Source organism: Suncus etruscus, chromosome 11 (genome assembly GCF_024139225.1).
Source record: "Suncus etruscus isolate mSunEtr1 chromosome 11, mSunEtr1.pri.cur, whole genome shotgun sequence".
In the NCBI taxonomy this organism is placed as follows: Eukaryota; Metazoa; Chordata; class Mammalia; order Eulipotyphla; family Soricidae; genus Suncus; species Suncus etruscus.
Window position 1 is genome coordinate 100,079,635 of NC_064858.1, and position 14,387 is coordinate 100,094,021.

The 14,387-nt window shown below is 39.2% G+C and overlaps 1 protein-coding gene across 2 annotated transcripts in view; it reads left to right on the forward strand.

Annotated features, from left to right (window-relative positions):
* KCNMB4 (potassium calcium-activated channel subfamily M regulatory beta subunit 4) overlaps window positions 1-14,387 on the forward strand; it is an 86,956-nt gene that overhangs the window by 71,845 nt on the left and 724 nt on the right. The gene's annotated exons all lie outside the window — the stretch shown is intronic.

Below are 14,387 nucleotides of genomic sequence, written 5' to 3' on the forward strand. Positions count from 1 at the left end.
CAGTTGTGGTGTCATCTGTTGTGGCTCCAGGGATCACAGATGGCATTTGGTATAGCACTTTGTCTGTGAGGTGGTGCAGGAAATCGAGCACAAGGTCTTCTGCCTTCCCAGTCAGTCAAACACTCTCCTGCTGGGCTGTCCTTAGGCCCTGAAAGTTCATTTTCAAATCTTGATATATTTAACTCCTGCTTATGATCTGAAATCTAGTTGCAAAGCAACTTGGGTTTTAACATCAGAGTGGATTTATACTGTGTAATCATTCCTTTATAATTAATTCCACTTCTAATTACTCCAAAGTAACACAGCTGCCAGGTGCTAACTGTTCAGCCAGAGCTATATATTCTGCTGAAGTCCAGAAACATCAGGTGTGGAATTGATGTTATTCCCTCCATGAAGAATAAGCAAGCTTGAGGAGCAGCTCTTTTTTCCCTTTCTGTTTTGGGGAGAAAACCTGCAAGTGTTCAGGGGGCTACTCCCAGCACAGTGCTCTGAGGCCACCCTGATAGTGCTTAGGGGGTGCATGCAATACTAGAGGTTAAACCTGGACTTCCTGCATGCACATTTATTCCTTTGACCAGCTCTTATACCAGTCAAATTCTTCTATTTTCAGTTCATTAAGTTGGAGAAAACATTCCATACAATCTTCCCATACTTGAAACCATCTGTGGAACAAAGCTGCGATCTTCATATAATATGTTCCAAAGATCTTTTTATGATCTAAACCCAGTGGACAAAACTGGGCTTGTGAGAAAGCAAATGACCTTAAAATACTGCAAAAGATCTTTGTGTCGGGGTGGGGGGGGGAGAGAAAAAAAATCTTTGTGTTTAGTCTCTGTACTCTGTTTGGCCCCTGAATAAATTCTTACTCTAATTTATTATGTGAGTTGATTTGACTTCTGGCTGAACTATTTTGGTGTTTTTCTGTGGTCATAAAAGAATACAAACACGCTTTTGGCAAATTTTATGATTTTATCAGATAATATAAAGCCATCAATTTTTACCTTAAATTTTACACACTCGATTAAACCGAAAACCAACTTTTATCAGTCATCAACACCTTAATTAGAAAAAGTTTTTTAGGGCCCGGAGAGATAGCACAGCAGTGTTTGCCTTGCAAGCAGCCGATCCAGGACCAAAGGTGGTTGGCTCGAATCCCGGTGTCCCATATGGTCCCCCGTGCCTGCCAGGAGCTATTTCTGAACAGACAGCCAGGAGTAGCCCCTGAGCACCGCTGGGTGTGGCCCAAAAACCAAAAAAGAAAAAGAAAAAAAAAGTTTTTTGAAGTTTTTTTTCATTATTCTTACATAGATTTGAGGAAATATCTTCATGGATGAATTTTAATGTAAAATGTCTTTGAAATTTGATAGGCTAGAAAGTCCCAAATCTTGTTAAACATAAAAGCAGGTTATGATGCCCACATTCAACTTTTCCAGGTTGGATATCAATTATCAGCATTTTGTTGTTGTTGTTATTGTTGTTTGCTTTTGGTTTTAAGACACAATGAATAATGTTTGGACTTATTCCTGTTTATACTCATTCTGGTGATGTTCAAAATGCTGGGAATTGAACCTGGGGTCGGCCTCCGGCAAGTTAAGTGCTGTAGTATCACTCTACTGTACTGTTATCTCTCTGGTTCAAATCAGTGATTCCTGCCTTAAAATCTTTTATGAAAGTCACCTCAGCTGTGTATGTCACTTGGATTTTGTATGTTTGAGACTTTCATTAAAAACAAAACTTGGAATGTCTATCAAATGGCAGATTTATTTGGGAATGAGCTTTATATTGGATTCCTTGAGTTTTGTCATAAGATAGCACTTTTTTATTTCCAGGTCATAAATCTCACCTAGTAGAAGACTCTCCTTTCAACACTAGTGAAGAATGCTCCCCAGTGATGTCAGTCTGAAACAATTTTCTCTTCAGTTACTGTTAAGTGAAAATGTAAAAGTTGGTATTTCAAAAGCAATGAAGTCCTATCACCTGGCAAACAGGAAAATTTCAGCCTGGTTTAATAGTATCTCTGAAGGCTTTGGAATTAGTCTGGTAAAAACTCAAATGACACCAGTGTTAGTCAGCAAGGTCCCCCAAGCCACTTTATAGAAGAGTATCATTGTAAAAGCTAGATAGTCCAGGATGTAAGACATTTGCCTTCCATGTGAGCAATCCTGATTCAAATTCCCAATACGTCAGCTGGTTCTCTGAACAGAGCCCGGAGTAACCCCTGAACATCACTAAGTGTGATCCATAAAAGTGGAGAGGTTTCACTGACAGTTCAAACACATATAATCATAGCATGACTTTATAGCAGGAGGCCCATATGTCAACTGAAGATCTCTGTTGAACTAGTGGAAAAAACTAAGGGTCACACACGACTGCAGCAAGCTTTGGAAGACTGGTCTGCTGTGGGCAGTGCCCAGTTCAGAGTTCTCATTTCAGGGAGGGAAGCACCAAACTCAGGCTAAAAGTTGTGGGAGGCATCTGGACCTTGGATTAAAACCTGAAGGAAGCATATGGACTTTGGATTCTATATCATTGCAGGACTATGCTGTCGGGGCCATCTGCTCATTGTAATGTAGGCAGGGCCTCTGGCACAATCTTTCTTTTCTCTTTTTAATCTGTTTGTGCCTTTAGTTTGCCTCTCAGAGTCTTTGAAAATAAATGTTAAATAAATGCTTTTCTTTATTTTTGTTTTTTGTTTGTTTGTTTGGCCACACCTAGCGGTGCTCAGGGGTTACTTCTGCCTCTGTGCTCAGAAATCATTCCTGGCAGGTACTGGGGACCATATGGAATGCTGAGGATTGAACCTGGGTCTGTCCCCGGTCAGCAGCATGCAAGGCAAATGCTCTGCCGCAGTGCTATTAATGTTTGCTTTTAGTTAAAAATATAAATAGCTCTATTTCAATTATTCCACCTCTGGATTAGTTAGACCATTGCAATATCAATATGCATACACAATCTAATGTATAAGGAGTTAGTCCTAGGAAAAATCTGGCAATTGGCATGCTCCTCCTCCTCCTCCTCCTCCTCCTCCTCCTCCTCCTCCTCCTCCTCTTCTTCTTCTTCTTCTTCTTCTTCTTCTTCTTCTTCTTCTTCTTCTTCTTCTTCTTCTTCTTCTTCTTCATGTAATGGTAGTTGGGTAACACAACTCCATTCTTCTTTCTCCTTAGGTGCTGGATGCTCAGAGAAAATGTCCACTTCTGCTGAGGGCTGGCACGTTTTTTAGCCCAGAATTTTTCTTCTTCTTCCCCTTCCCCCATTTGAGTTTTGCTCTTCATTATCAGTAAAAAAAAATATTGTACCTGAGCGTTTTTTTATTGCTATATATCTCAGATTCCTTTTAAAAGTAGGCTATACTATAAATAATAAATAGGATTTAGAGCAGGAATAGATAGCACCAATTCAAAATATTTAAGGGTGCCATGATTTTATCTGTCCTCTCCTTTGGTTTTGCTTTTGTTTCAAAAACCCAGTCTACAGGATTGATGTGCTTGAAAATCACTTTATGCTTGTGATCGTGATAAACATTTGCAGACTCATATAAGTACTCATCAAGACATTTAAGTATAAATAACTTTGAACGTGTAGTATCTTACTTCTTATAGAAATATGAATAGGGGAGCCAGAGTGGTAAATCATACAGCAGGTAGGGCACTTGCCTTGCACATGGGCAACCCAGGTTCCAGCCCCATCACCATCTATGGCATCACTGCCAGAAGTGATCTCTGACCACTGAGCTACAAGTAGCCTTCACACTGCTGGGTATGGCCCCCAAACCAAAGCAAACAAAAGATTTATAAAATTTAGCAAGATAAATGAACTTATGTGAAGAAAATAAGGCAAAGTATAAAAGAGCTGGTCAGCACACACAACCAAGTCTTAACTGTCTTGCTAGAATCAAGCCACATTTTATTTTATTTTTAATTTAATTTAATTTCTTAGTTTTATTTTATGGAAACCATTGTAATCTATAGAGTCCTTCATAGTTGAGTTTCAGATATACAATGAGTCAGGACCCTTCCCACTACCAGTGTCAACCTCCCTCTAGCAATGGACCCAGAGGGCATCCTATACCACCACCCTTTGCCCCCCTGGATTTAGATTGCTAAAGTTTTGATCCCTTGATTCTAGTAAGGTCACATTTTAACTTTTAGCAGCTTAAATTACTCTACTTAGATAAAGCAAGAGTTTGGGATGAGAAACCTTGAAAGATTTCTATTTCCTATCTTGGCTTGTGACTGATACTATTACCATCATGCTATTCTAGAAGACAATGCAGTTCAAAATTTTCCCATGAACTGGTTAAAGTAAGTTTAAGAAACTGTTGATTCCATATTTGAAAAAAAAAAAGCAACTTATTTTCTAGCCCTGTTAGCCAACACAGTAGGTACTATGAGTTGGAAGGAATTTAATGAGACAAAGTCAAAGGAAATAGATTTTTCATCCTTCAGGTTATGGGCACTAATTTTTAAAAACTGGTATACCCAGATCTGCCATTAACCAATTGGAGAAGTGAACTGTGTGCTCATTGGAATAGCATGCTGCCTCTAAAACAAAGCTGGCACTGAGTTCTGAGTTTCTAGCCTCTGCCCTTCATTCTTAGCACCCCATCCCTCCTTCTGGCTTTGCCCTGGCCCCTTTCTGCTCCAGGCATTTTGCACCAGAAACTGTGGAAGCCACAAAAATAACCTGAACATAAAAATCAATTAATGTAACAGGGCAAAAGTTCGAAGTCCTGCAATGCATCTGGTGTGCATGAGGCTTTGGTTTCCATCACAGTACCCTTGTGTATATGTGTAACCCTTTGGTCCCAAATACATCTTTGCATATAAAGGATCGAAAAACTGAAATCATAGGCCTGTAGAGCTACACGATATGCCTGCTGGGATATCGTGGAGTAGAGGGCCGCCCCCAGCATGACTGGGGAGGCCTAAAAAGTAAGAAAAACATTTAATCTATCAGTTTCCAAAATAGACAGCTCAACAAGTTTCATTTACAAAAAGAATAAAGAAAAAGCTTTTTTAAAAGTTCGTAGGAACTTATGCAGTGCTTTTCTTTTGGTCTTGTTTCGGGTTTCATTGGTTTGGCTTTGGGGCCATGGTGCTCGGGGATCTCTCCTGGCAATATGTAGGGACCATATAGAATGTACTATTTCTCTTGCCCCCACACAGTGTGTTTTTCTTGTTTTGTTTTCTTCTGTTTTGTGGCACACTCAGGAGTTCTCAGGAGTTCCTCCTGGCTCAGGGAACCATTTGTGGTGCTGGAGATTTGAACCGGCATTGCATCTAACATAGCCACATGCAAGGCCGCTTACTTCCTGTACTTTAAAACTCTGCCCATGTGTTGTGTATGATATTAAAAAATATAATAAATTTGGGGCCAAAGTGATAGCAGAGTGATAGGCCATTTGCCCTGCCCATTGCTGATCCTGGGACGGACCCCGGAATCCCATATGGTCCCTGGAACCTGCCAGGAATGATTTCTGAGTGCAAAGCTAGGAGTAATCCCTGAGCACCACCGTGTGTGGCCCTAAAACCAAAAATACACACACACATATATTAGTGGAGTAATATCTATCTTCAAATAAACTTTTTAAATGTTATTATGATTAAAATCAAGCAAGAGTTTCACACATATATGTTATCTGGACCCACATCATCAGACTCAGAGCTAGTAAATCAGGACTTTAAGCCCAAGAATATGCATTTCAGCAAATGTCAGATGGGAATCAGAGGATAGTTTAAATGTCATGCAGGTACAATACTATTTCAGATCATGTGTCTCAAATCATAAAAACACAAAATCATTGTGTCTTAAAATGCTATTTGAAGATATTTGGGGGAAAACTCAACTTTCTTTTACTCTGTCTCTTCAGCTATGAAATGAAAATTATGCCAGAGAGACAGGAGAGTAGGTAGAGACTTACCTTAACCTTGTCAACACACACTGTTCTCTGAGCACAGAGCTAGGAGTAGTAAATCCTGAGCACTGCCATATATGCTCCCCCCAAAAAAACCCAAAATTTAAGCAAAAGGTAATTTTTTCAGAAGGTAATTACATTTTAGTGTCACATTGAAAGCAACCCCTAATTCTTTTTTTTTACATAAAATTTTTATTTAAGCACCATGATACAAGCATGATTGTAGTTGGGTTTCAGTCATAAACAGAACACCTCCTCTTTTCCAGTGCAACATTCCCACCACCAATACCCCCCATCTTTCTCTTCCTCCCACAACCCCTGCCTGCATTTGAGAAAGGCGGATTCTACTTCTCTCACTCATTAAGATTGCCATGATAGTTGTTAGTGTAGTTATTTCCCTAACTCCATGCACCACTCTTTGTGGTGAGCTTCATATTGTGAGCTGGTCCTTCTGGTCCTCATCTCTATTGTCTCTGGGCATTATTACAATACTGTCCTTAATTTTTCTTAAAACCCATAGATGAGTGATACTATTCTGTGACTATCTCTCTCCCTCTGACCTGTTTCACTCAGCATAATAGATTCCATGTCCATCCACGTATAGGAAAATTTCATGACTTCATCGCTCCTGATGGCTGCATGATATTCCATTGTGTATATGTACCACAGTTTCTTAAGATATTCATCTGCTGAAGGGCATCTTGGTTGTTTCCAGAGTCTGGCTATTGTAAATAGCACTGCAATGAATATAGGTGTGAGGAAGGGATTTTTGAATTGTATTTTTGTATACCTTAATTCTTGCTTTTATCACTTTATACTTGGCGAAGAACCAATTCCTAGGAATCAAATTTTAAGGAAATCCACAGTAATAATTCTTCATTTAGGTTTTCTTTTTCTCTTCAGGGTTTGAATTTTCTTCCATTGGTTTTTATATTCATATGAAAAGAAATACTTTGTTGTTGACTTTTTGAAGTCTTTGGGTAGTTTATTTTGCAGTCATTATCCTTCCTAGTTTTGCCATCTGATTTTCAGGTTCCATCATACCATTTGTAAAGTTTGCCAAGTTCTAGAGGAGTGACTTATTGGGAGTCAACGGGTTTGATTCCAGAGCAATCTGGGTTCAATCTCTGTCACTCCCCATGCTACCTGGAATCCACCAGGAGAGATTCTTGAGTGCATAATAGGAGTAAATCCTGAACACCGCGTTGTACAGCTCTAACCAAAACAAAAAATTAATGTAAAGACAAGTTGATCTTTAATCCTGTACTATACAGAATTTGAAAATTAAATTCTAAACCCAAATCACAAATATTTGCAAATATTTTCTTGCTACACTAAGAGCTGCATAACAGATTTAGAAGAAACGGAGGCAGGAGAAAGTTAAAGACATTCAAGTCTCAGTTTGAATGAGACAGATTTCTATTACAGGGATCGAAAGAAATAATCTCAGAAAATTCTTAAACTCTATCAGGAGTTGATGCAGAGTAATTTTCTTGGAGGTCTGGAGAAACAATTGCCCTCTCTCTAGAGTCCCTTTCCTTAGGTTCTCTACACACTGGACTAAGAAAAAGCAGATTATTTTGTTTGTTTGTTTGTTTTTTTGGGGGGCCACAACCGTCAGTGGTCAAGGTTTCTACTGTCTCTGCACTCTGAAATTGCGGGAACCATATAGGATGCTGAGGATAGAACCCAGGCCTGTCCTGGGTTGGCTGTGTGCAAGGCAAATGCCCTATCACTGTGCAATCACTCTGGTCCAGAAAAAGCAGATTGACAAGAGAGAATCAGTTTTTTAACTCATACATGGTGCATATGCAAGGGAGCATCAGTGATGATGAACTCAATGATTAAATTTGAATTAAGCAATTAAATTTGAATTTATATAGCATCAGAGCAAGAAAAGATACAGTACAAAGAGAAAGGACTTTTAGTTCTTAGGATGGCATATTGTGAAATGATAAATACATGGAAAAACAGAGATAAGAATTAGTAATGGTTTACTAGTCATGGCTTACTGGTAGAGCTCATGCCTTGCTTGCTCAAGGCCCTTAGTTTGATCCCTGATACCACAAACACATTTTGCAATGATAATTTTTAAGTAATTTATTATAAAATAGTATGTAATATACAACGAATATACAATATGGTAAGCTCGCTTAAAGAAATAACTAGAGGAATTGGGGAGTTAAATCTAGTCCAGAAACATGTCTTGACTGTTCCAAATTCCAAGACCCAAGTTTGTTTTCATACTTTTTTTTTAATGTTCTGGAGCACTTTGATCTTTTCCACAGCTGCTGTTGTTCTGCTGCTCGACCTTCTGCTGAGTTTTTATTATCACAAACCTTCCTTCCTTCCTTCCTTCCTTCCTTCCTTCCTTCCTTCCTTCCTTCCTTCCTTCCTTCCTTCCTTCCTTCCTTCCTTCCTTCCTTCCTTCCTTCCTTCCTTCCTTCCTTCCTTCCTTCCTTCCTTCTTTCGTCTTTCTTTCCTTTTATTTAAACATGTCACAAAGTTATTCATGATTGAGTTAGAGTTTTACAATGTACACCACCCTTCCAGCATGAACTTTTCCCATCGCCAATGTCTTCAGTTTTCCTTCTACCCTCCCCACTGCCTGCCTCTGGGGCAGGCATTTTCCCACCACCACCACCACCACCACCATTTTTTCCCTTTTAGACACTGTGGTTTGCAATGTTGTTACTGAAGTTGTACCATGCACATCACATTATTTTCATTTGGCACCCCATTCTTGTCTAGAGTAATCAATTCCAACACTTATTTTTATAATGGTCCCTTCTCTACCCTAACTGAACTGCTCCACTCTTCATAGTAAGCTGCTTACCATGGACTCATCTTCCTGGCTCTCATCTCTATTGTCTCTGGATATTATATCCATACTGTCTTTTTTCCCCTAATATCCCACAAATGAGTGAAATTATTCTCTGCCTATCTTTGTCGTTCTGACTCATTCCACTCAGAATAATACTCTACACATTCATCCACCTATAAATAGATTTGTTGATTTCATTTTTCCTCACAGCTACATAGTATTCCATTATGTAGATATACCACAGGTTCTTCATCCACTCATCTGTTCTTAGTCACACGGGTTGTTTCCATGTTCCAACTATTGTAAATAGTGCTGCAGCGAACATTGGAGTGCAGAGGGCTTTTCCTATACTCTATTTTTGTTATATCCCTATGTTGTTATATCCCTACGTGTTAGGTTATATCCCTAGAAGTAATATTGCTGGATCATATGGATGCTCAGTTGCTAGGGTTTTTTTTTTTTTTTTGAGGAATCTCCATATTGTTTTTCCAAAAAGGTTGAATTAGTTGGCATTCCCACAAGCTGTAAATGACAAACCATACCTTTCATTTCTTTTGTTTCTAATGTACTTTTTTCATTTATCTTGTATGCTTTCTGGTGCTTCTGATAAATTGGCATCCTTTTTATTTGGACTCATTAAGCACTCTCAACAGAATGATACTAAAGTCATTCTCTCAGAATATACTTGGTGCTAAGTGATGAATAGAGCTTTCGTAGAAGATTCAGGAGATGTGGGACTGGAACTGTTGATGTGGTGGAGATTGAGCAATGAGACTGCCTTGACCTAGGTGGAAGGGGGAGTATTCTTCTTCCATTCCCCAAAGGTCCTGGAGATATCAGCCAGCAGAGGAAGCTACTTGAAAGTGCGAGATAGCAAGCAGGTACTTCCTTAAAATGTTTTCAAAACAGTTTTTAGTAGTTAGTGAAGTTTGTCTGACACCTCCAGTGAGTCTGTGAATTGATACATATCCAGAGTTGTCTGTAATAATTTAACTTCTCTATTTTCTGTAAGATGCATGAAGGAGGCAGACATCTTTGCAAGTCTGTTCCCTGCAGTTTTAAGCAATTGGGAAGGAAGGCAGCAAATTTCACCTATACCTGTTTCTTCTCAGTTATTTCCAGCCACAAAAAATTCCTTATGCAGAAGAGGCCGATTCTGTTTTCCTTGGTTCCTATTGAGGGAAATTGTGGAGCAGCTTAGAACTTTGTGAATAAAACAAGCAGTGGTTATTTTTAAAGAAATGTGAACGATTGTTATATAACATTTCCACCTCAAAGAAGGCTTTTGAAGCTATTATAAATTCAACATGGCCAACTCCCAATGAGCAAAGTGGTTTTGTTATTTGAAATATCAAAATAAAAATTCACTCCCTGAGATATAATGGGAGATGGAAAGCCAACAGGGTTCTAAATAAAAAATAACTGGCTTCAGCAATTTTCTGTTATTATTTTCCCACCTACCTTCTTTATACTGACATCCTTCCTTAGTAAATGTTCTTCAAGCTGTGTCTCAGAAAATATGGATAATGGTTCTGACTGCCTGCATCAGGTTCAACTGTACGATGTCATTCTCAGATAGATTCCACATCAACAACAGCTCCCAGAACAGTAATACAAAAGGAGACGATCACCACAGCTTTTCACTAGAAAATTGGCCTCAAGATACATTGTTTTGAGTTTTCTTACTTCTGAAAAGTCTGTGTTAAGATCCAAATATTTTCCCCCTGTGACTCTTACCTCTCCTCCCCACAATACTCTTTTTTGGAAGAGTTGAGTCACACCCAGCAGCATTCAAGGGTTACTCCTGACTCTGTACTCAGAAGTTGCTCCTGGCAGGCTGGGGGACCAAGTTTTGTTCTGTATTGGCTGCATGCAAGGCAAACGACTTACTGCTGTGCTATCGCTCTGACCTGCAATGCCCTTTTTATACTCTTTTAACCATAAATTCACATTGAGTATTGTGATTTTAAGTACATTCACCTTACTGTCCACCCTCACCCTTTGGGTGCAAACTTGAACTCATCTTAGGCACCACAGATTCTGGGGAGTACTATAGTTCAAGAAAGAAGAAAAGAAAAAGGGAAAACAGGACCCGGAGAGATAGCACAGCGGTGTTTGCCTTGCAAGCAGCCGATCCAGGACCTAAGGTGGTTGGTTCAAATCCCGGTGTCCCATATGGTCCCCCGTGCCTGCCAGGAGCTATTTCTGAGCAGACAGCCAGGAGTAACCCCTGAACATCGCCGGGTGTGGCCCAAAAACCAAAAGAAAAAAAAAAAAGAAAAAGGGAAAACAAAAGGGGAAACCAAAGAAAGGAGAGAGGGAGAGAAGCAAAGGAATGAAAGAAAGAAAAGAGGAGGATAGAGAAATAAAGGAAGGATTGGGCTACTTGAAAGAGCAGGTACTTCCTTTTGCAGACTTTGTTTGAGATGCTTGGCAGAGGTCAGTGCTCATAGCTGGCGCCTGGGATTTAAAGACTGAAAAATGTGGTTGCAAATCTATTATTCCTGGAGTACTTTAGACCTTGGCCTGTTCTCTCTACTTTTGTACAGAGGTTGAAAACTTAAAATGTTGCATGGACAATAAGACTGCAAAGTATTCTCCCCTTGCCCACTAGCAGTGATTATTGAATAATATCGACAAGTGGGGTACCAGGTAGTTCCAACAAGAATATGTATGTGAATATGCTCAAGTACTTATACATGGTTATTGAACAATATTGATAAGTGGGATAACAGGTAGTTCCAATAAGAATATGTACATGAATAATGCACAGATGTGATAGGCTAAGTCTTGTTGGGTTTTGTTTTCTATTTGAACCTTCCAAGCAATAGGTAAGAGGCCAGGGAACCCTCCTAGCTGTTCTCTGCCACCCAGGCTTGCAGTTCCATGTAAAGGCCTGGAATGTGCCAGGGATACACAGCCAACAGAGCTAGGGACCTCTAGAGCTGTACCCAGCAATGCTTCGAGGGCCATGTTGTGCCAGGAATTGAACCTGGCTACTAACCAGGTACTGTCTTCTGTTCCAAGTAATATTAGTCTGGAAAACTATTGCCACAGGAATTCAGAAAAAGGAATGAACTAACTTCTACAAGATGGAATATTTTTCACTTAGTTGTTACAGTGATTGTATTTATAGAAATGAATAATGCCCCAATGTTAATTGAAATGATATAAAATGCCATTAAAATCTGACTTGATGTTTAATATAAAATATTAGATATACCAAAGTGGAAGGATTATGTAATTTCAAAACCAATCTGCAGAATGTTGGATGTCTCCTGATAGTGGTTTTTGAGAAGTGATTTGTAAGTTAATACATTCTTTAGGAATGATTTTCTATTAAATACATGGCCCATCCTCTTAAATATCTGCTGGCAATTGGATTCGACTAATTCTCTGACATAATTTTTGTCCACCCTCTTTTATTTGAGAGGAAGTACTGTTATACTAGTGTATAACACAACACATTTTCTTACATATGTAAATAGAATATTTTTCAAAATATAAACATTAAAAGTGTTTTTAATTTTAGGCATTGTAATTTCCGGTACTGTTAATGATAAGGTTTTAAGCACGCATATTCTGACTTCACACCTTCCACCAGAATGTTCCTTATTTTCAACTTTCCTCTTCTTCTCCAAATAATCTTTTGTTTTCCATTTCTGGGCCACACCCAACAGTAATCAGGTTTTTTTTCCCTGATGGGATCCTCTCCTGGTAGGCTTTTGGGGGAGGGAAATCACAGAGTCCCAGGGATCAAACATGAGTTGGCTGTGTGCATGGGCAAGTGCCTTGCTGTGTGCAAGTGTGTAAGTGCCTTACCTGCAATATTGTCTCCCTCAACCTTTTTTTGTTTTGCCTTTAGTTTTGGGGCCACACCAGGGTTTGTTCCTTGATCTGCACTCAGGGATCACTGCTGGTGGGTGGTTGGTCAGATAGGAAGCTGAAGATAGAAGTTTATAAATATAATTTTAACACCACTCTCATCACCAGTGTACCTCCTTCCCTCCCCAAGAACTCCAACCCCTGCCCTTTCAACTCTTCCCCTACCCCCACCTATCACCAGTTGTGTGGATCAGTTGTGTGGATCATTCCTTCTATCAGGTTGGTTGTGGCCCTTTATTGCTACCTTACTCTGCATTGGTAGGTCACACATATGAGAGAAATCTTTTCTTTATGACTGACTTTACTCAGCATGATATTCTCTGCTTCAATTCATGCTGCTGCAAATTTTATGATTTTGTTTATTCCTAGAGTTGCAGAGTATTCCTTTGTGTATGTATCACAAACCAGTTTTATGAAGCTAAATTCTCAGGATTTCTCTTTGATGGCCAAGGAGAAGAGATTATGGTTTGTTAGACTATATCTTTTACTTCCTGTGAATGAGATCAGTGCTGGCATTGCAAATAAAACCACGCACTGGTAATATAAAAATATATTATGAAGACCTGGCAAAATATATTAAGAAGGAGTCTGAGAGATAGCATGGGGATAAGGCATTTGCTTTGAATGCAGAAGGATGGTGGTTTGAATCCCGGCATCCCATATGGTCCCCGAGCCTACCACGAGCGATTTCTGAGTGTAGAGCCAGGAGTAACCCCTGAGCACTGCTGGGTGTGACCCAAAAACCAAAAAAAAACAAAAAAAAAAACAAAAACAAAAACAAAAAAAACAATCCAAAAAACAAACAAATAAAATATATTAATAAGGTGGCCCATAGTTTAAAATGATGGTTAAGCTTACATCTACACCCAGCCTGGAAAAATACATTAAATTCAACTAGTAGTCCAACTAGCTAAATCCATCTAATAATTTTAGGCATTAATAAAATTAGTAAAACATAATTTTCATGATGAAACTGAGTTAACCTGAAGGCTAAGCCATAGATTTTTTTTTTGGATAGATGTCATGTTAATTTTAAGGTGGGGTTTTTGTTGGTGCTTTTGTTATTTTTAAAGTTGGGTTTTTGTGTTTTTTGGGGGGGGCGGAATTGTATGTGTATGTATGAGTTATAATCATTTGATTTATGCAGTCATTCTTTTGTGGGGATGGTATGAGGTGTGGAGAGAGACCAAATGGTACTTGAGAGATCTATGCCACTCTCCTCCTTGACCCTCATTATTCTGTTCCATTTGTTCAAATGCATGGCCTGAGGATGTGATGCTTTCTCACCCTATAGTGCAACAGGGTACTTATTGCCTGCATGTATAGTGCAACCAGACCAACCTGGCATTGCTGAGGGGCTTCACACTCAACTATGTTTGGAGACATATTTGGAGACATGTTTGGAAACACTTGGTGCCAGGGATTGATCTGGGTCTGTATATGTTCAAATATGCCCTAACCATTATATCGTCTCTTAACCCCCACTTGGGTAAGCTTCATCTTAGATCCCTAAGACCTAAGTGCTGAGATTTAATTTGGATTTGGTTGAGAATCATAAACCCCAAAGTAAGTTTTAGACTTGATACAAGTCACCTTGAGGGGTTCAAAGGGCTCATGAGAAGATAGAATGTCTTTAGCAGTTGAGGATGGTGAGAGAGATCACTTAGGAGGTTACTACACTTATATTTGACACCACGTAAATTATATTATATACAATATGCAGAGTTTAAGGATTTAAATGTTCCCCTTAGTCTTGCACCAGTG